This window comes from Dreissena polymorpha, chromosome 3, assembly GCF_020536995.1.
Source record: "Dreissena polymorpha isolate Duluth1 chromosome 3, UMN_Dpol_1.0, whole genome shotgun sequence".
Taxonomy (NCBI): Eukaryota; Metazoa; Mollusca; class Bivalvia; order Myida; family Dreissenidae; genus Dreissena; species Dreissena polymorpha.
Window position 1 is genome coordinate 27633961 of NC_068357.1, and position 25713 is coordinate 27659673.

The 25713-nt window shown below is 33.0% G+C and overlaps 2 long non-coding RNA genes across 2 annotated transcripts; both read right to left on the minus strand.

Moving 5' to 3' along the window:
- Positions 1 to 1877: 1877 nt before the first annotated feature.
- LOC127873414 (uncharacterized) lies at positions 1878 to 2625 on the minus strand. Its single transcript, XR_008046137.1, has 3 exons — positions 2356 to 2625; positions 2086 to 2211; positions 1878 to 1943 (listed from the first exon to the last, which is right to left on the minus strand). It is a non-coding gene; the product is annotated as an uncharacterized LOC127873414 (long non-coding RNA).
- A 1356-nt stretch (positions 2626 to 3981) lies between these two features.
- Positions 3982 to 24529, minus strand: LOC127873413 (uncharacterized). Its single transcript, XR_008046136.1, has 2 exons — positions 23163 to 24529; positions 3982 to 6969 (listed from the first exon to the last, which is right to left on the minus strand). It is a non-coding gene; the product is annotated as an uncharacterized LOC127873413 (long non-coding RNA).
- Positions 24530 to 25713: the final 1184 nt, after the last annotated feature.

A 25713-nucleotide genomic window follows, 5' to 3' on the forward strand; every position in this document is an offset into this window, starting at 1 on the left:
AAGAAATAAGTACTTAAATAAGAAAATAAAGTGTTTGTAGATTTTCTTCCCCCGTTGGAGTTTTACGGGAGCTCCCGTGAAACTCCCATTTCCATTAAACATCCGTGGGAGGTTTGACGGGGGACCCCGTCAATCCCCCATCGTCAATAAAATCCAACGGGTGTTTGACGGGGGACCCCCGTCTAACTCCCATTTAAAAAGAACTCCAATGGGACTTTTACGGGGGGGGGGGGGGGGTAGGAATCACAATTCATTTAACAGTTAATACACATAGCAATATATTACATTGTATAAAGACATCAAACTTTATTAAATAATTGATGTTTTCTTTTTAAGGTGTCGGAATCAAATAATATTTTTTGAGTTTTCTTAAATCAGTACCAAAATTTACGTTGAATATAATGTCCTTTTGGTAAAAGATTAGACCCCGATATTTCTGTATAGATGAATATAAAACGTTCCGACCATAATTTTGCAACACTCACTGTATATATAAAGTGACTTGTCTCGAAAATATATTGCATTTACCTTTTGATAATCCAAACGTTGCTTTTATCCATTACTGTGATGATATATACAATCCAGAAAGACAATAACATTGGAAGCATAATTATTGTCATTCGGAATTGTATTTCTTTTGCTGTTTATTCCCGTGTAACAGTTTTGGAGGGTTTTTCTCCTAGAAATTTAGCTTGCAAACATTTTCGGTGCAATGTCGTACCTTAGTGTACCGGTTACATTCCACAAGTTGTTTGTTTACACAAAATGCCTGAATAGGGCAGTGTGTTAGGTTCATTGTTTTGTTATTGTAGTTGTTTGTTTTTTATCTTTCACAACACCGTGTACTGGGAGCGTTATTAGCAGAGACATGCGGGAGTCTTCTTGAAACAAACTGTACTGGCTAGTTTCAAATATGGGACACAACACCACTTCTCCAATAGAATCGATGATGTTTAAATACATTTGAGTTATATTTGCAGTTTCAGTTATTAACTGTTTTGTTTTCTGATAAGGATATGATATCCCAGACGTTAGTTCCTGTGCTGTCTTTTTCCCTCTAAACAAACAGACATATAACACCAAGGACTTATATCACTTTTCATTATTGTGTATAAAATACAAAATACCACACACAACTGAAATATTTGATATAACCCATATAAGCAGTATGATTTCCTTTCTAAATGTAATAAAAACTTAATTTTCAAACATGAACTAGTAGTTTCAGGAAAACAGGAAACCAAGAAAAAATGTGAAACCAACAAAGGCATAGAATTGTGAAATATGCAAGCCAGAGTTCTCGACTTATGATTGTTGAACGCTGCACGTCTATACACCACAACCTACCTTTGTTCGAAGTTTGATGTAAATGGGTCTTATTGTAATTACGTTATGACCCGGACAATAAAAAAATGAAGGGGCTATAGCTATAGTTCTTGTGCACTGAACTTCTCATCAGTGAGATCTATCCATATATGCATATATAAAGTTTCATGTGAATAGGTGATATAGTTAAAGACTAATACTCCGGACAAAGTACTGGAAGCTGCCCGACCCCAGGCATGACATAATTAATCCCTTAATATGGACTCCATTGGTCATTGTCGACTCGGGTACTACTTACGTGTACCCCGGGTACGCTTAAGTATACTTACATGTACCCCGGGTACGGTAAGTATACTAAATCGTACCCGGTCGATATTAGACTGTACTCGAGTTGTATTCCCGCCTAAAATCCTATGTCGTAAAACGCGCCACCGATTATCTTAAACAAACTTCTATTTAAAAAAAACTGCCTCAACATGCTTTGTGAGTATGAGTTTCGATAATATAGAGGCCATTTTACAGAAAATTGACATAAATGTGAATATATTTAATTAAAAACAAGATGTGTTTGTGAAACACAATGTCCCCCTATATGACGTTTGACCTTGAAGGATGACCTTGACCTTTCACCACTCAAAATGTGCAGCTCCATGAGATACACATGCATGCCAAATATCAATTTGCTATCTTCGTGAAACACAATGTCCCCCTATATGACGTTTGACCTTGAAGGATGACCTTGACCTTGTGAAGGATGACCTTGACCTTTCACCACTCAAAATGTGAAGCTCCATGAGATACACATGCATGCCAAATATCAAGTTGCTATCTTCAATATTGCAAAAGTATTCATAAAATAAGCGATTTGGGCCACATATATTTGACCTCAGACCTTGAAGGATGACCTTGACCTTTCACCACTCAAAATGTGCAGCTCCATGAGATACACATGCATGCCAAATATCAAATTGCTATCTTCAATATTGCAAAAGTATTTATAAAATAAGCGATTTGGGCCTCATATTTGACCTCTGACCTTGAAGGATGACCTTGACCTTTCACCACTCAAAATGTGCAGCTCCATGAGATACACATGCATGCCAAATATCAAGTTGCTATCTTCAATAATGCAAAAGTATTCATAAAATGAGCGATTTTGGCCACATATATTTGACCTCTGACCTTAAAGGATGACCTTGACCTTTCACCACTCAAAATGTGCAGCTTCATGAGATACACAAGCATGCCAAATATGAAGTTGCTATCTTCAATATAGCAAAAGTTATTGCAAAATGTTTAAGTTGGCGCTAACAGACAGACCAACAGACAGACCAATAGACAGGGCAAAAACAATATGTCACCCACTACTATAGTGGGGGACATAAAAATAGCCGACAACGACCGATTCAGCTTTAAATTTCCCGCGTACGTTTTAGTATATTTACCGTACCCGGGGTACATGTAAGTATACTTAAGAGTACCCGGGGTACATGTAAGTAGTACCCGAGCCGACAATGACCAATCGAGCCTTAATATGCCCTGTATTTGACAGACATATAAAAGAGACAAATGGAAAGGATGAAAAAAAAAACACAGCAGTAATTAGTTTTATCAGAGACATAGATAACAGAGATAGGCAGCTTGCCAAATATCGGCAAACTCTCGCGCATCCAGTGGTTTTGGCGAGATAGGTTTAAACGCGCAACTGTTTGACGGTTGCAACGGTAGTAAACACGCTTATCAACATTTCTAAAACTCGCTTTCGCATTCCAGTTTTTGCGATTTGAAACAAATATGTTATGTATTATTAAAATGAGAATGTATGCCGTATTATCACTCAACGGTAATGTGTCAATTAAAATAAATCACATGCCGCATTGTTTTATTAAGCGATTTTATCTGGCTCCAGTTTGAAAAAAAAAAATGCTTACCGGTATATAAAGATGGCCTTTGTAATGAGATAAAGGAGCGATAAGAATCTTACGACAAACAACTAATAATAGGTTGTTTTAATTAGGTTTTTGTTTTTCATTTTAATTGCATTTTTCAAATTTGAATAATCCGAATGCCATTTACCTGTAGTATAATTTGAATAAAGCTCTGAACAAGTTTTTCTTCTTATGGAGAGAATCTGTTCTTGGTCTGCTCTAATCTGCTGTTTGTGTTCTTTGCTCTCTTAAATTACCGCTCAATTCAATGCACAATTTTACCAATAATAAATAACATTACAACCTAGAGTATATGTATAGAAATCTTCAGACCTGTATACTGTGCCATTCTCCGATATTTAGCATATCGATCAAGTTATTAAGTGACTTTTCTGTTTTTCTTCAACATGTCTTAGGCGGATTTTGTGTCATGGGATGACGAGGATGAACATTGTGATAGTGAATTTGTTGAGGACATTAATCAGTCCGTTGTGTATGAGTGCCCAGAATGCAAAAAGTTAATGAAAAGAACATATGGATTCCATGTGTTGTTAAAAAGCACAATCAAAACGTTAAAAGTAAGCCCCCTTATGTACATAATGATAAACTAAATGAAATGTGTTCCGGCTTCTACAGAGGAGCTTATGCAACCATGTATGTGATACAGTCTCTAAGTAAACCTCTGTAGTAACAATTTTAGTCTGTGCAATAAAAGAATGCATGAACATAGTTTTTACAATTTAATGATATTTCATCAAAACTTCATCATTCATAAACACATATCAATACACCTGGCATAAAAAAATAAGCAATTTATTACACGTATTAAGCAAGTTGTTGATATTACAAAATTAATAACATATCGGGAGAAAACAGCTAATATTCTGCAGAGATGCAGGCAACAAACATGTAAGCATAAGAGCCATTATCGTATGGGGCAGAAAATTCATAATCACATAAGAATTTTTCATCATGGAGATTGGACTATAAATGCGACTGAGAGTGTTAACATGTTTTTACCATAGTCATGTAAGGAAAAAAAACCCGCCCCTTGGTGGCCATGTTTTTCATGATATCATTGGGACACTCTATAGAGTGTTAAAAAGGTTTTTCGAATCCCGGACAATCGCTCCTACGGACAATCGCTCCTACGCTAAATTTGAAAAGGCGGACAGTCGCTCCTACGATGTTTTGACAGGGCGGACAGTCGCTCCTAAGATGTTTTGACAGGGCGGAAAGTCGCTCCTACGATGTTTTGACAGGGCGGACAGTCGCTCCTACATTATTTTGCCAACCCGGACAATTACTCCTACATTATTTTGTCAACCCGGACAATCGCTCCTACATTATTTTTGACTCCACGGCAAAACATATTATTCGCTGATCAAAGGCTTACACCTTTAATTAACCAACAATTAAAATTGCCAACCTGTTAACAGAAAGCCAATTTAACATGAGCCGATCAATTTGATTTTAATTAATTAATTTACTTACTGACAAACTATGTTACAGTTTGTCGATTCTGTAAATATAAGGTAGTTATAAGGGCACTTTGGACAATGGTTCCTACATTATTCTTATCGGGGACATTCGTTCCGATATTACATTTATTGGAATAAGTGCCATTTTGCGAATGGAATAAACATAAAAACCGCATTAAATCAATAATTGCTATAACAAAAATGGTAGTATCAATTGATAATGACCACTTTGACACCTATGATGTGCAAACCGTGCATAAAGATTACAGAATGGCGTCACATTAAAGGGGCCTTTTCACAGATTTTGGCATGTTTTGAAGTTTGTCATTAAATGCTTTATATTGATAAATGTAAACATTAAATTTTAAAAGCTCCAGTAAAAAATCAAAAATAAAATTTAAAAAAGGAAAACAAAAGTAGCCCGCAGCAGGACTCTAAGTAAAAACGCATTAGCCAACTGAGCTATCCTGCCAAGGATACATAAGATGCGTATTTTATACCTTATATCATCGTAGTTTCACAAATTTAAACGACATCACTAGAACTTTCCAAATTATTCAATCGCTTCGCCTTGCAACGCTTAATAATTTTTAGGTTTTTAAATCGTCAAAAGATGCATATAATGACTATATTAGACCATGGCAAATGTTCAGTAATACTGTTTCCTCACAAATATCATAACTAAACCAAAAATTTGCGAATCTGAAACAACTTTTCTCAATTTTGTCAATTTACCAAACCGTCAAAAGATCCCTTTAAAGTGAATTAAGGTTAGTAAACAATTGGCTAGGTCATTGTTTTCACATTTGACCCATTGATTGATATGACACTGAACAATTTCTTAATCGGCATTTCTATGATTATTAAAATACTGAACGATTTTTGTATGTGTTGAATTGTAATATATTGATAAAATGTTATATGTATATGTTACAATAACACAAAATAGACAAGTACAATTATACATTGAATACAAAATTCATGAAATGCAACATGCCGGCGAATTCAAATGTACAGACATTTTCGATTTCAAATTTAAATATCTGGCTTATTTCGCATTTTTCGACACAAGTTGGCAATTTTAATTGTAGGTTAATCATAGGTGTTAGCCTTTGATCGGCGTACACTACATTTTGCCGTGGAGTCAAAATAATGTAGGAGCGACTGTCCGGGTTGACAAAATAATGTAGGAGCGATTGTCCGGGTTGGCAAAATAATGTAGGAGCGACTGTCCGCCCTGTCAAAACATCGTAGGAGCGACTGTCCGCCCTGTCAAAACATCATAGGAGCGACTGTCCGCCCTGTCAAAACATCGTAGGAGCGACCGTCCGCCCTGTCAAATTTAGCGTAGGAGCGATTGTCTGTAGGAGCAATTGTCCGGATACCAGGTTTTTCTATAGCTATATATAGACATATAAGGAAAAATGCCCCACCCCCTGGTGCCCATGTTTTTGAACCAACCGGAACCATTTTTGAACTTGCCCAAGATATCATTTTGACAAATCTTCTGACCAAGTTTCATGATGACGGACAATAAACCGGAACAATTTTTTAACTTGTCCAAGATTTCATTTGGAAAAATGTTCTGACCAAATTTCATGAAGTTTGGACAATTAATGTGGCCTCAAGATTGTTTACAAGGCAAATGTTGACGCCACACAACACGCACTCCACGACTGCCAAAAGGCGATCAAAAAAGCTCACCATTAGCACATTGTGCTCAGGTGAGCTAAAGGGCAAAAAGATAATCACTAGAAATTTGTTCCCACAAAAAATGGTTCTGGGCAACTTCCTAACCATGAACATGTTCAGTAGTGTGTCCTGCTTCATTAACACATACTTTCATCCTTAAATATGTTTTGCCATGCTTTGATCTGAATGTAAAAAAGCGAATGTCCAGGTCTCTAGCGTGCGTATTGACAATAAATTGCTTTGGATCACTTCGTTCAGTATGTAACACTCAACCCTGATAGGCACAGTGATCTCAACTTGACAGTCTCCAACGTCAGCTTAGTCTGGTTCTGTTGTTGACGATGACTAACCACACTGAGTTGCTTTGTCTTCATACAATGCAGTGTTGAGAGAAGTATCATCCTCAGTTCTCAGTTATGGATTCATCCTCATTGAGCAGGAAACCATCCTCAAGCGCTGTTGGGGATGATTCATCATGTCGAGATGGCTTGTGCTTCTTCTGCACCCCATAACTCAGTCACTCCCTCCTGGGCATGGCCAAACTGAAAATACAAATGAGCATATCAGATGAACACCAAATAATATGAAATGTATTATATGCTATTCTAAATTTAGATAAAACAAGAGATGTGTTCATCAGAAACACAATGCCCCCTACTGCGCCGCAATTTGACCTTTGACCTCGAAGAATGACCTTGACCTTGAACTTCCACCACTCAAAATGTGCGGATTCATGAGATACACATGCATGCCAAATATCAAGTTGCTATCTTCAATATTGCAAAAGTTATGGCCAACGTTAATTTTTTTTTCGGACAGACGGACAGACTGACATACTGACAGTTCAACTGCTATATGCCACCCTACCGGGGGCATAAAATATAAAGGCCTCATGGAATTTATAAAGAAGGCACATAAGCATGCAATTTATAATGTTTCATATGTGAATTCTTTTTCTTTCTATCAGCATTTTAACCATTTTAACCCAACAACATTCAGGCTGTTTAGTTGACTTGTTACTGCATAATGTAATAATGGCAATTTCTCCATTAGATATAACAGACTACTGCAGTTGACGGCCAGTTACCGTTAAAATAGGATTTATGTGTGTTACATGAATATTGTAACTTAAAAACTCTTCCATTATACAAAATTCCTTTTCTTGTAATAGAATGAGCTTCATTTTTATAAATTCATTGTCATATTTCAGCAAATGAACACAGAAAGACAATAAACAACCAATCCACCATTTACACCACACAATAACTGGTAATAAGACAAAATGCTGTCTTATTTCCAGGTATTGTGTGGTATTTAATATTACCTGAGCTAAGACACCTTATTAAATTATCTTCCTGTATTATAAATTGATCAACAAGCACCTGTTTTAAATTAAATTCTTAGATTTAATATTCCTTGATCAATGGATTAAAATTAAATTATTAATTAAATTCTTATCTTAATTATTAAATGACTCTTGTTTCAAAACTAAATTTATAAATTAAATCATATATTAAATGATCAATTTATTAAAACTTTCCTTAACTTATAAAACTGAAGCACTTTTTTAATTAAGCACATTCTTCGATGATTTTAACTACACAAAATAAACAAACCATTATTTATACTAATTTACACAAAGTAAGATTGTGAATGAGAATGAAGTCAAATTATAAATGTTTAAATTATTATAAAAAGTTGATTTAATTGGGGAGGGCTAATCTCTTATCTGGCACCATACTGTGTCTGCCATTATAACTTTGATATACATCAAATGATATACATCACCATTCGGTGGACGGACGGACTGACCGACATGTACAAAAAATCTACCCCCTCTTCTTTGAAGGGGGCATAAATATGGGAAACCATAAAACTATTGAAATCAGAAATTTGCTTATATATAAATGCATAATATATTATAGATTGATTATTAAATGAGGCATGTATTGATACGTCTTGCTAATTACAGCATTTAAACTTAGAGCAGATAATATAAAGATTTTTAAGAGAGTAAATTTTCCCCCCACAACTAAAATTTTGTACATAACATCTAACTGTATTTTTTTCTTTATCAATTGTGGATTTTAAAAATTCACTTAACTTTGTTAAAACAGAAAGAGCTTTCTCTTACATCATACATTCTCACAAGTCGTATATTTGTACAAAATGCATAAACATATTTTTGGTGTTATTTTGATGCATGTGTATTGTGTATTTATTATTATGGTAGTTTGATGTTTAGCTGTATATGCTTATGTCGCAAATAAACTCGCTGTTCTGTTCTGTTAATTTTATAATTTTGGGATTTATTGTGCTCGAATCAAAGTCAGGGGAAGTCTACACTGTGTATTAGCAACCTGCTGTGTTGATCACTATCTTATTAGCTCAATACACAGGCACCTGGCTACTGTACTGGAAAAATTGGATTTACTGCCAAAATAACTGATTTCATTTATTGCTAAATTGTTGTGTACCTTAAAAAAACTTCAATAAATAGTAAACGCTCTACCATTGTCTTATATTTATACCGTTTGAAAAAGTTAATGACAATTATTGCAAGCGTCCGTTTTATCTACCATTATTATTTTAAATACGCGTTCAATGGCAAATAATACAGGTAAAATCATTATTTGATGTGGATATCAGTACAGTTAATAAATGTTAATAAATGTCTATATATTCTAAACATAGCATACGCAATTGTATAATTCCGAACTAATATTATTTACTTAAATATGATCTAGCTAGAATCAACATCAACATGGATCAACATCACCGTTGTACTTTTTATTTAGTTTTCAGTAATCTGTCCTTGAAATAGAGGTAGCCTTATTAAAGACAGCGCTAAGTGTGAAAGTGGAGATTAAGAAATAAGATCTATTGCATCGCACTGGCGGTATAGCATGTAGTCTTAAATAAGACACATTTAAGACATGGATAAAATACAAATATGACACATATGAATCTTTCATTTCTTCAAAAAATAAGCACGTAGTCACATATAAATAAGACACATTTAAAACACAGAAACAATATGAATAAGACACATTTGAATCTTTCATTTCTTAAAAAAAGCATGTGAATCTTTAGAATACAATATAAAATAACATGTATTACTGACACATTATTCTCAAACAACATGTTTAATTAAAAAAATGTATCCGTACAATACTCGATATCCTTTTACAATGAATTTAACAAGTTTTCTTTAATGACCGATTCATCAAAGAAACACAAATTCCCAACCATTAACAACATGTTCAATTAAAAAAAAAATGTTTCCGTACAATACTCAATATCCTTAAAAAAATATTGCTCAAAAATCTGTTTTACTATATAACGTCTGGCATTTTTACCTATGGCATTTTTACCTGTGGCATTTTACCAATTTACCTCTGGCATTTTTAACGCTGGCATTTTTACCTCTGGCATTTTTACCTATGGCATTTTTACCGCACACCATATAAATGGGTATCAAAAAGTAAATTTCAGTAGCGGGAAAGATATAATAGCAAATTCAATAAGTATACTGTATTGATATGACAGAAATTAAAATTCAAGTATGAAATGTGTCCACTTTATCAAATTCTAGTATTTAAATGGGTCCAGTTTTATAAAACTTCTTGTATTGAAATGGGTCCACATTCTCAATGTTGTCGTATACAAATGGGTATGCTTTAAAAAAAAATCTTGTATCAAAATGGGTCTACTTTATCAGAGTTCCAGTATAAAAATGGGTCACATTTCGCAAGTCTCAGCGGAACACCCCCCCCCCCACCCCCCCCCCCGGGTTTAATGTCTAGGTGTTTGTTACCCCTCACAGCAATTGCTAGGGAGGGGGGGGCTACATCTTGTTCGGATTACAATAATTTTAATGTTTAAGTGGTCATTATTTTATGTTATTTTCTATTGATGCAAAGAAATACTTAAATTACTTCCCAAAATGTATAATATATTATAATATTATTATTTTTTGCAAGCATTCCCCACACATTTGGCAACGTCAATATGGTGAAATAATCAAAAATAATATTTTCATGATATTGTTGAAAACACAATAAGAATCTTTTATTGACATACCATATATATATATCGCTCAAATCAGCCAATGAAATAAATGAAGTGTCTTTATTTGTGTCTAGCCGCAGGAAATTTTATTGGACAGTCTGTCTTACAAAGGTCAGGTAAGGTGAAAAGCTGGCTTAGACAGCTTCCACGAGAAAGTACAATTGAAACATATACATGTAACTGTTAAGCATGTGCTAATTATAGCAAAAAACAAAACCTGCATATTTAATTGGCTCTGGAGATAATCTGTCTACTGGGGTCGGTGATGTCCCCCAATAGCTTATCTTATCAGTTAATTTATAAACTGCAGTGTGATAGCTCTTATAATGAGGTGAAGCAAAATGTCTATGTCACAAAAGAATGTTACTTTCAGTTGCAACTGGGCAGACATGTGGTCAATTACACGAAAAAAAATCAATGAAATTAATGATTTTAACTTATTTTTTAACATGATTAATGTTTTTTTTCATTGATATATTATTAATTGGTAATCTCAACCATAGTGATCAAATTGATTACAGATGTATTAATTCATGCATTTAATAATATTTGGGCTTCTAGACCCTTTATCAACCACTGTTCATCTATAAAAAAAAATCCTATTCTTATTACGGGTGTCACGATACGCTCCCCTTCATTACTATACATATCGCGGTACAGTGTGTACGATACAATATGTACCGGGATACGTATTGTCAGATGGAAACAACATACAAACCATTTTAAACCATTTTTTCAATTTTATTTAAAGACCTCTACATACATTCATTTCTTTAATTTGTAAAAAATGTAATTTTATTTTAAATTCATGATTACAAAATTTGTCATTTAAAAGTGTGATATGAGATGATATTGGGAGAATTTCCGTTAACATTGATCCAATTACTGTGCCACATATTTTATTGATTGCGCCAATGGAATCTTTCTTGCCGCGTATTGTTACAACATCCAAACATTAAAAGTTTACTTGGCGCGTTGGCGCATATGAAAAATGCTGTACCGTACCATACGCACTCGAAGGCGTATCATGCACTGTACTGAGAGGAGACTATTACCATATACCGTCCCACACAGTACCGTGACACCCTTAATTCTTATCCTATTAACTTGCACAAAAAAGAAAGATGCATAGTACTGCACGATTATTGCATTTGATGTTCATGGGCATTTGAAAAGTGCGGTCACTCATTCAACTTCTATCAGAAAGGAAAGAAAATGCCAGAGTCTCTCCACTGGTGCAGAAGTTGCATGAATTGCTTTTTCAAAATGTAACTTGTATACATGGGTTAACATGGTTCACTAAAATTCTCATGAAATCAATTATTTGATTGATTAATTAACTGTTCCCACACCTAATTAAGCTCCAACACTTATTTTTTGCATAAATGCAGATCATCAATGCAATAGACTGTATTCCAAACTCCACTAATCGTTAGGTACAATAAACTTTTTACCATTATGACCCTAGTGTCACATGAATATTCTGGTACCGTACTTGCTTAGTTTGAACAAGACTATTTCCAAGCAATATAAGTCCAATACCGATGAAACTCCACCATTTTCAGCAATATTTCTAGTCTATTTGTTGCCATACCAATCAGAATTATTGACATTGGAACACAATGAATTGACATGCATAATCTCCATGTTGCCTTCTATCCATGTTTCAAGTTTCATGAAAAAATATGTAGAACTTTTAAAATTATCGCAGGATCCACTATTTTCAGCAATATTTCTAATCTATTTGTTGCCATAGCAACCAGAATTCTTGACGTAGGAACAAAATGAAATGACGTGCATAATCTCCATATTGCCATCTATCCATAATTTCAAGTTTCATGAAAAAATATGAAGAACTTTTAAAGTTATCACAGGATCCAGAAAAGTGTGACTGACTGACTGACAGACAGAGCAAAAACCATAAGTCCCCTCCATTTTCACCTGTAGGGGGAATAACAATACGCATTCCCGTGGATCTAGGTCAATTTTATTTGTAACTCATGTAAATTAGCCGAAAAACCAGTTGTAGGCAAGTTCCAAATAAGAACTATTGTTCAGACTTAATCCCTTGAAATACCCCTTGGACCGAGAGCTATCAGAGATCTACACCACTTGAGTAATTAACTACATGATAAGTTGGCAAGTATCTGATGTTGTTAATGTGTCATTTGTCTTCATGAATTGAAATTGAATCTGCTTTTTGGTCAAAAGTAATCATAATCATAAAATAATAATGAGTAATGACCTCTTGTAGTGGTAATCTATAAAATTATTATTTAAGTAAAACAAAAGCTATAATTAATGATCAATCCATGATTAATGAAAAAAGTAATCAATTAATAATCATGATGATAACAGATTAACAATTATGATTACCCCATGTCTGCTACTGGCAACTTATTGAAAATATAACCCCATTCCTCAGGTAAAAAGTTTTATCAACTCATCAAATAATTATGAAATGGTATTTGTACTAAATACTTCAGGTAAAAATGAAAGTTAGATTTAAAATTTGAGATTTGCACAACAGTAGATAGCAGCTTGTGCTTCAGTGATTGAGACACAAAGAAACTATTATCAAGCATGTGCAATACCCTTCATGTTTTGAAGCATATTTAATTTGCATGAAATGTACAACTCTTTTATCTTGAAATAATTAATGAGAAAATCAGAGCTTCCCTTGACATACTTTTTTGTATCTTCATCACACCCTAGGGTGAATTAAAAAGAGACAAAACAAAAACACAATTTCTGATAGAATATTGGAAATAGTGTCACAAAGCATTTGGAGATTCTCAGAATGTTCAAAAGAAATTGTAAATACATTTTAAATGTTTATTTATGGATTATGATGAACAATTTAATGATCAATCTAAAAAGTGCTTATGAAATGCTGGGAATAAATTAAAATGAATGTTGCCTGATTGAAATCCCATTGTGTTTTTTCCAGAGACTATTTATCATCTTTGATGTGAGGTGTGAGCATTTAGAAGCCCTTAAATCAATTGAAAGTCTGTCACATTGAATCTTAAATTATGAGTCTGAATATTGAAATGTGTAAAAGGTCCCTTTTTTGGGCTGGACTAAATGACTGCCAACTTATGACATTGAACAACAAGTTTTACTGTAAAGTGTCAAATGAGCAGTACAACAATTGGCCCAGTGACACCCCATTTGCACAAATATTTGTTTGGTACTTTTTCAATCATTTTTGACCCAAGCATTATAACACCTTAGTAAACTCCTAACAACAAGTATCGTTGAAAACGATGGATGCTCCCCGATGATGCGCTTTGTCAATCTATGTTAATAACCACCTAAAATCTATTATTAGCCTCGGTGACCTTGACCCCAAATTACATCAAGCGTCATCAAAAGGTAGGTCTATATATGTACCTAATATGTAATCAGTAAAATATTGAAGGCGCTATGAAAAACTGTAACAAAAGTGTGACGGAAAAATATATAATTAGCCTCGGTGACCTTGACATTTACCCCAGTGACCTAAAAACTCATCAAAAGGTAGAGGTCCATGCAAGGTACCTACATGCCAAATATGAAAGAGATCGGTAAAGTAGTTAAGGGGGATGGCCCTATGAGAAACTGTAACAAAAGCATGACGGAAAATCTATTATTAGCCTCGGTGACCTTGACCTTGAACCCAGTGACCTCAAACCTCATCAAAAGGTAAAGGTCCATGCAAGGTACCTACATGCCAAATATGAAAGAGATCAGTAAAGTAGTGAAGGCCCTATAAGAAACTGTAACAAAAGCGTGACAGAAAATCTATTATTAGGCCTCTGTGACCTTGACCTTGAACCCAGTGACCTCAAACCACATCAAAAGGTAGAGGTCCATGCAAGGTACCTTAGACATGCCAAATATGAAAGAGATCCGTAAAGTAGTGAAGGCCCTATGAGAAACTGTAACAAAAGCGTGACAGAAAATCTATTATTAGCCTCGGTGACCTTGACCTTGAACCCAGTGACCTCAAACCTCATCAAAAGGTAGAGGTCCATGCAAGGTACCTACATGCCAAATATGAAAGAGATCGGTAAAGTGTTGAAGGCGCTATGAGAAACCGTAACAAAAGTGTGACGGAAAGAAGTAAGGAAGGAAGGAAGGAAGGACAAACTGGCCACTATATGCTCCGCCAAAATTTTATTTCGGGCAGCATAAAAATATAACACTTGTTTAACCCTTTCCCACACAAAAGCAAAGTGGAAGTGGCTATGTGCAAACAGTATAACTTCAGAACAGCCTGTGAATAAAACGCAGGCTGTTCAGGTTTTATGCTGTTTGCTGCTCATCAGTATCTAAGGATTGGAAATGAAGCCTTTAAAACTTGGATCTAGTAAGAAAGGTCTTGAATTAAATATAACTTTCTAAGTGACTACAAATGCGTCAAAATACTACTTAGTATCTAAGGGGTAAAGGGATAAACAAAAAGTAAGGATTTGTAGTAAAAAACTAAGAAGATTGCCAGTAATATTACAAACAAATAAAACTATGTATTTAAAACTGATAATATTGTCTTTGTGAAATTAATCTGCAGATTCATTAGCCCATTGTTCTCAATAATTAAATCAAATACAACTGATAGATTTACCATGCCAACACATTGTTTAAAACAATTATTATAATACTTGTTTTCCTCAATAAAAAAACAACTTATTTCGTATTCATTTAAAATTAATAAAAAAACCTCAAATCTCAAGATTGTTTGACCTGGAGATAATAAGATATTTGTGTGGAGTGTGTCCTTCAGCTTATCAGTTACTGTGTTACTGATTGTAATCTAATAAACCGTGGGTGACTGTGCTCTCTAGGGGTCTAAGGTGACAAAATAAGATAAGACTGGATGCATGTATTTAAGAGGGCATAAGGCACTATTTGGATTTTTTATATTAATAAATGACATTAAATAAAAATGGAAACTAACAAACTAACAGCTCATAGATTATGGGCATTCAATAGTGGTGATATTATATTGTTAGTAAAAAACAACTGCATTAATTTATCAAAAAGAAACTTAACACATAAAATTGTCTATTTGGTATCTGAAAAATCTTTTCTTGCTGAAATTGTGATGTACACACCATCAATGCATTTGGTTACGTAATATCCCATATTTCTACGAATTCACTGATGGTATTGACACAACTTACATGTAACTGTAACAATAATAAATATTGATAATAATTATACTGCGAAAAAGTTTCCACCGTAGATTTTCATTTTCAAGTAATTGATCGCCTGATAATAAAGGCCAATTTGGTGCAGTCACACCAGCAACCAGTATTCGATTTCCATTCTGGGACCAGGGTCCATGTAAATTGTTTCGGTGGTGACAATACAATATAGGTGGAGCTTAAATTAGGTACTCTGGTTGATCCACATGGCACATGACCATGTCAACTTTAAAATATGTTTTTCAATGAGTCAGAGATTAATGCATAGAATTAAGCTCTTAATATTGAAAATTCTTCCCACATTTTGAGTCTTAACTGCAGGAGCACCAGGTCAACACATTGTCATAAACATGATAATACATATTCATCATCACACACTGTCATGTAATTATTAAGGTGAGGAAGGAACTAAGAAATAAAATATATGCACACATGCAGACATTTGTTCACAACCTGTGGCTTTCAAGCCTAAAAGATGCAGCAGACGTAAACATCCTCAGGTGTGAAAAATGATGTTCAATAAATTTAAAATAATCTACAGTAGATACACTTGATTAACCACACAGACGAAATCTACAGTACTGTAACGACACTGAATTGCACTTAAGTATGTGAATAATTTCATCATTGTTCAATTAATTAATTAATTCAATACCAACAACAAAAAATCAATTTAAAAGTGGATAACATTCATTAACCCTTTCAGTGCGGGAACCGAATTTTAAAGGCCTATGCAAAACGTGGTGTCTCATCAGGATCCAAACTGTTTGCTATTCTGATAGTATTCTTTGAAAAAAATCAAAGAAAATGCTAATTTTAGAAATTCAGCAGACGACATTTTAGCAGACGACAAATTTCCCAGCATGCAAAGGGTTAAGGGGGAAGGGGATATATTTTTGCCCAAATTTCAAGTTCCGAAAGGCAGCAAACAGTCAAATCCATTTCATCAAAACAGAAAGTGACACAAGAACGCCTATTTGTGTCAGTGTCATAACATAGCGCTAAGGCAACATGCATTGAAAATAAAACCAAAGACAAGGCCAGCTTCTTCACTTGTGAAACTATTGCCCTTGATCTTCCCCCCGGAAGCGAGACAATTCACCCCCAAGACAATTCACCCCGAGGAGACAATTCACCCCCTAGACAATTCACCCCTGCTCCCTAGACAATTTTTTTGGATCTTTTGCTGTTTGTTTAGGATTTAGTAATTACAAATATCTGTTTTCTAAGGATAGTTATTTGTATTCTTTTTTATTTTTATGAAGTTCTAATAAAAGCATATTAAGATGTTCTCAGAATTTCTTTCTTTTTTTCATAAAATTACTTGCAATTGAAACATAACTGTGCTTTTTATCTATTGATGTTTGTTTTTGTTATTAACAATATCTTATTATAACACTGTATTATGTGAATTGGGAATAAGACATCAAACTGGGAATGGACATCATTTTGGTGATTTTCTCAAACAAAACTATTCATTTCATGATCTACATATATTTTTGTAATACATTATCTATAATTTAAGCTTAATAAGAAATTTTCCATGACTTTTTCATTAACAGTGATTGAATTTGTTTCATTTAAAGTGTATTTTGAAACCGTGTCCATGCGCGGCATGGACACAGTTTCATTTCATGAGGATTTTTTGTTTAAATTAATAAAAAATCAAGTTTTGAAGTAAAATCAATTTAAATGATGCTATTATATATGCAAGTATATGTTTTAATTATAATTTGTAAAACTAGATAAATGCAACATATAAAACTGCATATTATGCACTTTTGATAAAACACAATTTAATCCCAAATTGATGTCTTATTCCCAATTCACATAATACGGTGTTTTATTAACAATATCTTATTATTGTTTTTATGTCATTAATAATTTATTATGTGTTTATGTTTTATTTAAGATTGATTTTATTCATTAAAACAGTTTATATTTGTAAAAAGTGTATGAATAAATAATAATGGTATTGGATACATTATTTGGAAATAATCTAATTGTTTTATTTGATAAGTTATGCAAGATTTCGAAATTTTTATAAAATTACTATATTTATTTTTAAATGGGAAATATAATAATAAAATATTTGTCACATAATCAGTCAACAAAGTAACAACACCTAAAAAACAACCTTTTTCACACCCATAAAGGTATCAATAAACAGATAATCTGTCAGGCATTTAGAGCTGATGAGGGTACTGATTATCTAATGGTAGATAAGGCTATTACTGATTGGGGTTGCTTAGAGATAAGGCTGTAGTATGGAATGAGTTAACATACTGTATGATTGAAGTGGACTTGAATTGAGTACAATTTTTGTAAAAAGTACATTACATTTCAAAACATTTTTAAGAGGAGCATACTAGTGGTATTATAGTAGATTTAATAAATCATGAGGTATTCGTGTATAAGTAGCATTTTAAAAAATTATAACATAAAATGGTGTGAATTTGATACTGGCTTTGAAATGAATACTGATAATTGCAGACTAAAATATGTTTCAATACACAACATTACAAAACACAACTTCTATCACTAATCCTTCAATGAGAGAAAATCCAACAACTTAATGGATAATAAGAATAAAAATAATAATTTTTTTAATGAAACACTTTTGTTTATAGGCAGTTAAATAAAAATAATAATCAAAATATCAGGTGAACAACAATGGAATTTTTTAATACAATACCAGGTCTTAGAATTGCCCAGCCCAACATAATTATTTGTCAATGTGTGTAACTGAAGTCTTTGTTTATCTGTGTTGACACTTTGATAAAGCCTTGTCAGGTGTGTGAATGCTTATCATGTACCATCATGTAACTCTAATGGAACTCAAAACTCCCCATTTTTCTCATGTAACTGCGGCGTGCGTCAGGGAGAAAATTTATCGCCCATCCTCTTTTCCCTTTTCCTAAATGACCTTGGGAATTACTAAGAATCTAAAGGCCACCATGGTATAGAACTTACAAATCCAGAAAACAATATTGCTACTTTTCTCAAAATAATTGTACTATTATATGCAGACGACACAGTCTTAATTGCTGAAAATGCCCAAACACTACAAAACTGTCTGAATGACTTTGCTGATTACTGTAAAACATGGAAGTTAAATATAAATAAGGATAAAACAAAAGTAATTATTTTCGGATCAAGGCAAAATAGAAACTTCTCTTTTAAAATAGACAACACGTCTCTAGAAATTGTTAACTCATACAAATATCTAGGTGTTTTTTTAGCAAAATCTGGTAGCTTCCTAACTGCAAAGAAACATCTTGCACAACAAGCAAGGAAAGCAATGCACCTACTCTATTCAAGAATTAATAACCTTAATTTACCAATATATCTGATATTAAAACTTTTTGATAACACTATCCTGCCAATATTAACATATTCAGCAGAGGTTTGGGGCTATGAAAGCATTGATTTACTAGAGAAAATACACAATGAATTTCTGAGAAAAATTTTCAATCTAAGAAAAAGCTCCCCACTTTATATGATATACGCAGAATTCGGAAGATACCCCATAGATCTCACTATAAAATGCAGAATGATTGCATACTGGAATAGATTAATAACTGGGAAACCGGATAAATTAGCATATCTCATATATAAATACATGTTAAACCTTCCTAACTTTGAATCTAAATGGATAAATTATGTAAAAAATATCTTCACACAAACTGGCAGAAATTACATATGGCTAAATCAAGATCAAATCCAAAATAAAAATATAAAGTACACTATAAAGGGCATATTACTTAATCAATACCAGCAAACCTGGCATACCTCACTTCAAAACTCAACAAAAGGCTTAAACTATTCAATATTTAAGGATAAGATTGAATTAGAGAAATATTTAATCACACTAACTAAATATGAATCATCTTTATTTATTAAACTTAGAACTGGTAATCACTTTTTCCCAAGATGAGACAGGTAGATGGACCAATCAAGACATAAATGAGAGAACATGCCCTCATTGTACATGCAGAGATGTGGCGGATGAATTTCACTACATGCTTATATGTCCCTTTTTTAATGAACATAGAAGGAAGTTTATAAAAAATACTACTACTGTAGAACAAATACGCTAAAATTTAAAGAATTGTTGACAACAAGGTCCTTAAAGGATTTAAAAAAATTATGTAAATTCATAAAAGTATTATTTCAAACATTAACCCGCTGATAAGTTTAACTTGGTGTATATGTTAAATTATGTTTGTTATCTTTTATGTATTTCAACAATTAAACCTCATAAGACTAATTCATATCCACAAAAAATATTACTTTAAACGCTAACACGTTGATAAATTTATTTATATAGAGAACAAAATCATGTCTAATGCAGTACTTTTTGCATTTCGTCTCAATCAATCAATTAATATTTTATAAGATGAATTAATCATCTTACATATTGGTATTACTACATCATAGTTCATGTTGAATACCTAACTTCATTCACTACGCATGTTTAAAATATTTTTACGCATGTTTTTTCAATCTGGCAACAAATATCAATGTCACAAATTTGAAATTACTGATTTACTCATAAATGTTGTTAGCAAATTGTGATTTATATTTTAAACCTTGCACTAGCCAAATTATATGCAATGTACATGTATGTTTGTATCTCAAGCTTATTGTTAACCTTGCTGGAATATGTTTTTTAATCAATGACACTTGACACTTATTACTTATTGCAGCACTTCTACTCATCCCCCCTCTCCATCACCCATCCATGCCTTTCACCATTGATTTCATGTGCCATGTGTAAACTTACACAACTTCACAAATACATGTACAGTAAAGTACTTTTTGTCATGCAATCTCACTACTGCAGGTCAAATCGACACAATTTAGTACATGATTATATAAAGCTACTTGCTGAAACAATAACATAAAGTCCTTTACTTACGAATCACATGGTCACTGACACAGGACAAACATGGGCATGGTTAATCTGGCCTGACACAACATCGGTCAATGTCACGTGAATGGGTCACTTCACATTTGATCATTACTTAATTTAAACACACCAATTAATCCCAAGTAGAATTACATTAACAGACAATTTCGGTCTACAAAATGTAAATCTATACGTCACTTTTGAAAGTTTAGTTAATATGCGATCTATAAATGAAACACTCTCCACGATTATTCTACAGAGGAAACAGTGAAAACACAAACAATACGCACATTTCTGACCTAATTCCAGGGTTTACACACAGATCAGCGAAGCGCTGCAGACAAAAATAAATTAACCAATCAAATTCACCGGGTTTTAAATAGAACCGAATGGAAAAAACCATAACTATAGTCTGCATCAGTAATCCATGTAAACAAACAGGTTATTCAGGCCAAAGGAATAAAAAATGTTTATTTCTCAGGTCAACATCATCATTCCCCCACTCAATTCAAATGTATGTCTCATATCTTTTTTCATCTCCACTTCTCTTTCTCTTTTCTATTTTCTATGTAAAGTTTAACACCATGTCACAATTGTTAATAACTCTTTGTAAAAGATGCATTGTCACTGTATACTCATGTGTCACTATATTTGTGATTTGAGCTTAATAAAGGTTATGTTGTTGTTGTTGTTGTTGCTTGATTGTAATACCCATTAATAGCACGCTTCCAACCAGATTAAATTTCCTTTCTTTAATTAAGGTTTTCTTATCAATTAAACCATAATATTTTATTAAATTAATTATCCCATCTAACATGAATAATAAGTAATTGTCATAATGTAAAATTCTAAGAATTAAATGAAACTAATTAATCAACTTCAATATTTGACAAAGTTCTCAAATAATAAAATAGCAGTTAACCTAATAATATTATTTCAGTCTTCACGATAGTTCATTTTATCCACTAGCCATTCGGGCTACTGGAATGGTAAAGACAAGTAGCCCAGCAGCAAAATTACTAGCCCAAAGTAAATTTGTTAAAATATACACCCTGATAAAGGGTTTCATCTTTCAATAGCAGTTAATCTATTAAAAGTAAAATTGTATCCAGGGTATGTTAACTGTAAAGCCTATTGCAAAAACAATTGCAACACAATATAACAAGTCAATGTAATTATGTCCTTTATTAATTATAAGTATTTAACATGTGATAAACAACTTCTTCGTTCATCTAATCATCACTGCAATCCTGGAGATCCTCTTAGTCAGAAACCATATCCTGTAAAACAAGCAACCTGATAGTTATTTTCCAGAAGTTTACTTGACAAGTGAAGGCATAGATGGCATACTTTTATCATACATGTTGACTTTTTTCTTATGCTGTGTTTTTAAGCGTAGCTTATTAAACTCTGTCTTACAGAAGTAGCTTCTCCTTCATCACTGATTTTTTACCACTTTTCTTGAAATTCACGTTTCCGTGATTTTTCATAGTCATTTGTTGACTTACGATCAGAAGTGGGCAGTTTCTTGCCAGGCTTCACTCCAGCTACGTATTTAAGCATTATGCAGCCTTATGCGCGTAGGGACTTACAACTTTGGAAATAAACACACAAACAAGGTTACAAAGTAAAACGATGTTTATTCGGGAAATGCAAGCCGCGTACGTCGATAAGTTTACTTCAGCAGAAAAACACATCAGCATGACGTGTGCCACTAGTAAATAACCAGTCTAAATTGTTCACCACGTGGCCTGTGTTACGACTCGAAAATGACCGTTGAATGTATGGACCAATCGGAACGCGTTTAAATCTCGTATTTTAGGCGAAGTTGAACGAAGTTCTGTCGGAAATCTTCGCGAAGTACTCACAAAATAATGACTTTTATCACACTTAAAAATGAAACAATATTGATACACGGAATTTCTACTGGCCCGACGGGCGTACAATATGGCAATTTTAATAGGCCCGAGCTATAATTTACACGCCCAGGCCAACGGGCGTGCGCTTATTTCGCAGACTGTTATTTAAATCCAATGCACAAATATTATAAATACAAAATACTTAATTTGTTTCAATTTTATATGTTGTAACACAGTTTATAGGAAAATAACATTGGTTGGATTGCATTTGACAAAAAACACTATTTCATCTTTCATTTACATACTACATTTATTATCTTCACATCAAAATTGTGCTACAAAGTCAAAATTATAACCCCAAACATCTGTTCACAACTTATTTTTAAATATGACAAAAGCAAATGACAATGCAATATCATATAAAAAATATGGCAGTGAATTGTCTTGGGGGTGTATTGTCCAAGGAAATCAAATTCTGGAGTGAATTGTCCAGGGGATGAATTGTCTTGGGGGTGAATTGTCTGACACCCTTTCCCCCACCCACCTACTTTTTAATGAAAAATTGAGAAATTTTACCCATTTCATGGCATGCAAAGTACATTCAAACAGAATGCAATTCTAGTTTTGGCTACATTACTCATTAATTTCAACCATGTGCTGTGCTTATTTACCTACAAGTCTTTAGATTTTTCACAATTTACCTTTAAAGTTCTGTTCTGTTTCTGCAGCGTGAAATATTGACCTTCGCAAAAACCTCCTTTTTGGAGATCCAAAATATCCTTGCAAGGGAGCTGTCGCTAGTTTCAATGTTTTTTTTTTACAATATTTTGAGACATTCTTTCTTAAACCTAACACAAGAAATACCTTTTATAAATTCCTAATCGATTTTTAAAGACCATAGGTTACCCATACCCTAAAGATATGTAATTTTTCCCCCTTTCACTGATATGTGCTCGGTACGACTAAAGAGCGTATATGTCTATGTAGTGTATCGCAACCGTTGTTTATTTTTGGTGTTTTCACTTCATATACACTTATATTTGTTAATGCAGCATCAACATACTACAACAATATCCCGGAAAGAGAAAAATAATGCATTTGAATATCAACCGTAGTTTCGTTTTGACAACTGACGACATACAAGATTCGATTTACGAAGTGAATCTAAATCTAGTTTTAGTGCAGATTCGTTCATACGACACAAATACACTATTTTGTTTTACGGATCATTTCGGATTAGAGGACTGGGTGAGTCATGTAAAATATCGATTATAATATATACTTTTTATAAACAACTGGCAGCAAGATGAGTTGCAGATAATTCGTCAGTAACCACATTTAAACTAACTCTTTTGACCTGTTAATTATGTTCAGCTCAATTCAACAGTGAAACATGCCCATAATATCACTTTAATTGTTAATTTGGAATTGTAATAATAAACCATATGTCACCTAATCAGTCAAGAAAGTAACAATACCTGAAAACACCATATCCTATTTCCCACCCCTAAAATTACAATAAACAGCTAATCTGTCAGTCATTCAGAGCTGATGAGGGTACTGATAATCGAGGGGTAGATAAGGCTATTACTGATAGGGGTTGCCTAGAAATAAGGCTGTAGTATGGAATACTTAAATAAATATTTTAATTTGTCATGCTTTACAATTTAATATTTAATTAATTAATGTAGAACTGTAACTCATGTTCAAATTTTAATAATGCTGGGCAATTTTATTAAATTATTAATTAAATACACATTTGATTCTGTAAAATTGTATTATGACTGATTATTATTGTAAAATTAATAATCTTTGCGTACAAAAATGTTTCAATACATGTAGGTATGATAATCATATATACTCGGTTTATATGATACTAAGCTATACGTATTTGTACTCACGTTAACATTATTGTTATACGTTTTTTACTTATAATTGTGTGCGCAATAAGTTTTCCATAGGTAACGGGATCTTCATTAATAGTTTTATGACAAATATTAAATTCTTAATAATTCATAGTTCTATCAGTCTTTATGTCCTATTCATTAAATTACAATATTAGTGTACATATTGTAAATCTTTGATAATGTGTGTAAATATTGAAATAAATATTAAAATAAAAGTATATAGATGTATGTCTACTTGTGTACATATTGTACAGCTTTGATACTGTATGTAAATATTGAAATAAATATTAAAATAAAAGTATATAGATGAATGTCTACTTGTGTACATGATAAAGCTTTGACAATGTGTGTTTCAAATATTTTAATAAAAATAATAGTTTAAAAAATATATTTTAAAAAGTACTTTTACTGTCTGTTATAATGTGCCGATAATGTAACCTGGTGTAAACACAATTTGTTAAAAAAAATGTGTTATTTTGTGAAAATATTGCAATAAAAAGTATTGAACTAAACTCTGAAAGTATTTCTCATTTGTGTTTATGCATAAATAACTCATTCAGAACCCATCAACACATCAATAGTTTCACTACCGTGCGAGTTGACTTTTAGGTACGAGTTGACTTCCGTGCGAGTTGACCAAACAACGTGCGAGTTGACTACCGTGCGAGTTGACTAAGGTACGAGTTGACTGTAAACCTTGTATTGTGGAGTCGTCGTGGTTATTGTTGGTTGTGTGTAGCCTAAAAACAATGTTCATATTCGCGAACATGACTTTAGAGTTCGAAACATGATAATGGCTAGAGAATTGATCTATTTATGTTAACAGTCTTAATTATATTTTACATTAAACTGTAATTTGTTGATAAAAACATTGCAGAAAAAGCATCAATATTGCAAATATTCGATCATATTCGCTCGTTTCGTTCATATTCGCGAAAATGAGTCATATACGCATTATAGACGGACCCAAAATTTCGAGCAAAAAACTTCAAAAACTGTTAAACGGGAATAAACAACACAATAATACAATTCCGAATGACAATAAGTATGTTTCCAATGTTATTGTCTTTCTGGATTGTATTTATCATCACAAAAATGGATAAAAGCAACGTTTGGATTATCAAAAGGTAAATGTAATATATTTTCGAGATAAGTCACTTTATTATTTATACAGTCTTTCAAAATTATGGAACGTTTTAAATTCATCTTTCCAGAAATAGCAATATGTGGGTCTAATCTCTTTCAAAAAGACATTTTATTCAACGTAACGTACCGAGTTAAGAAAATTCAAAAATTATAAATTGATTTTGACACCTTAAAAAGAAAACATCAATTATTTAATAAA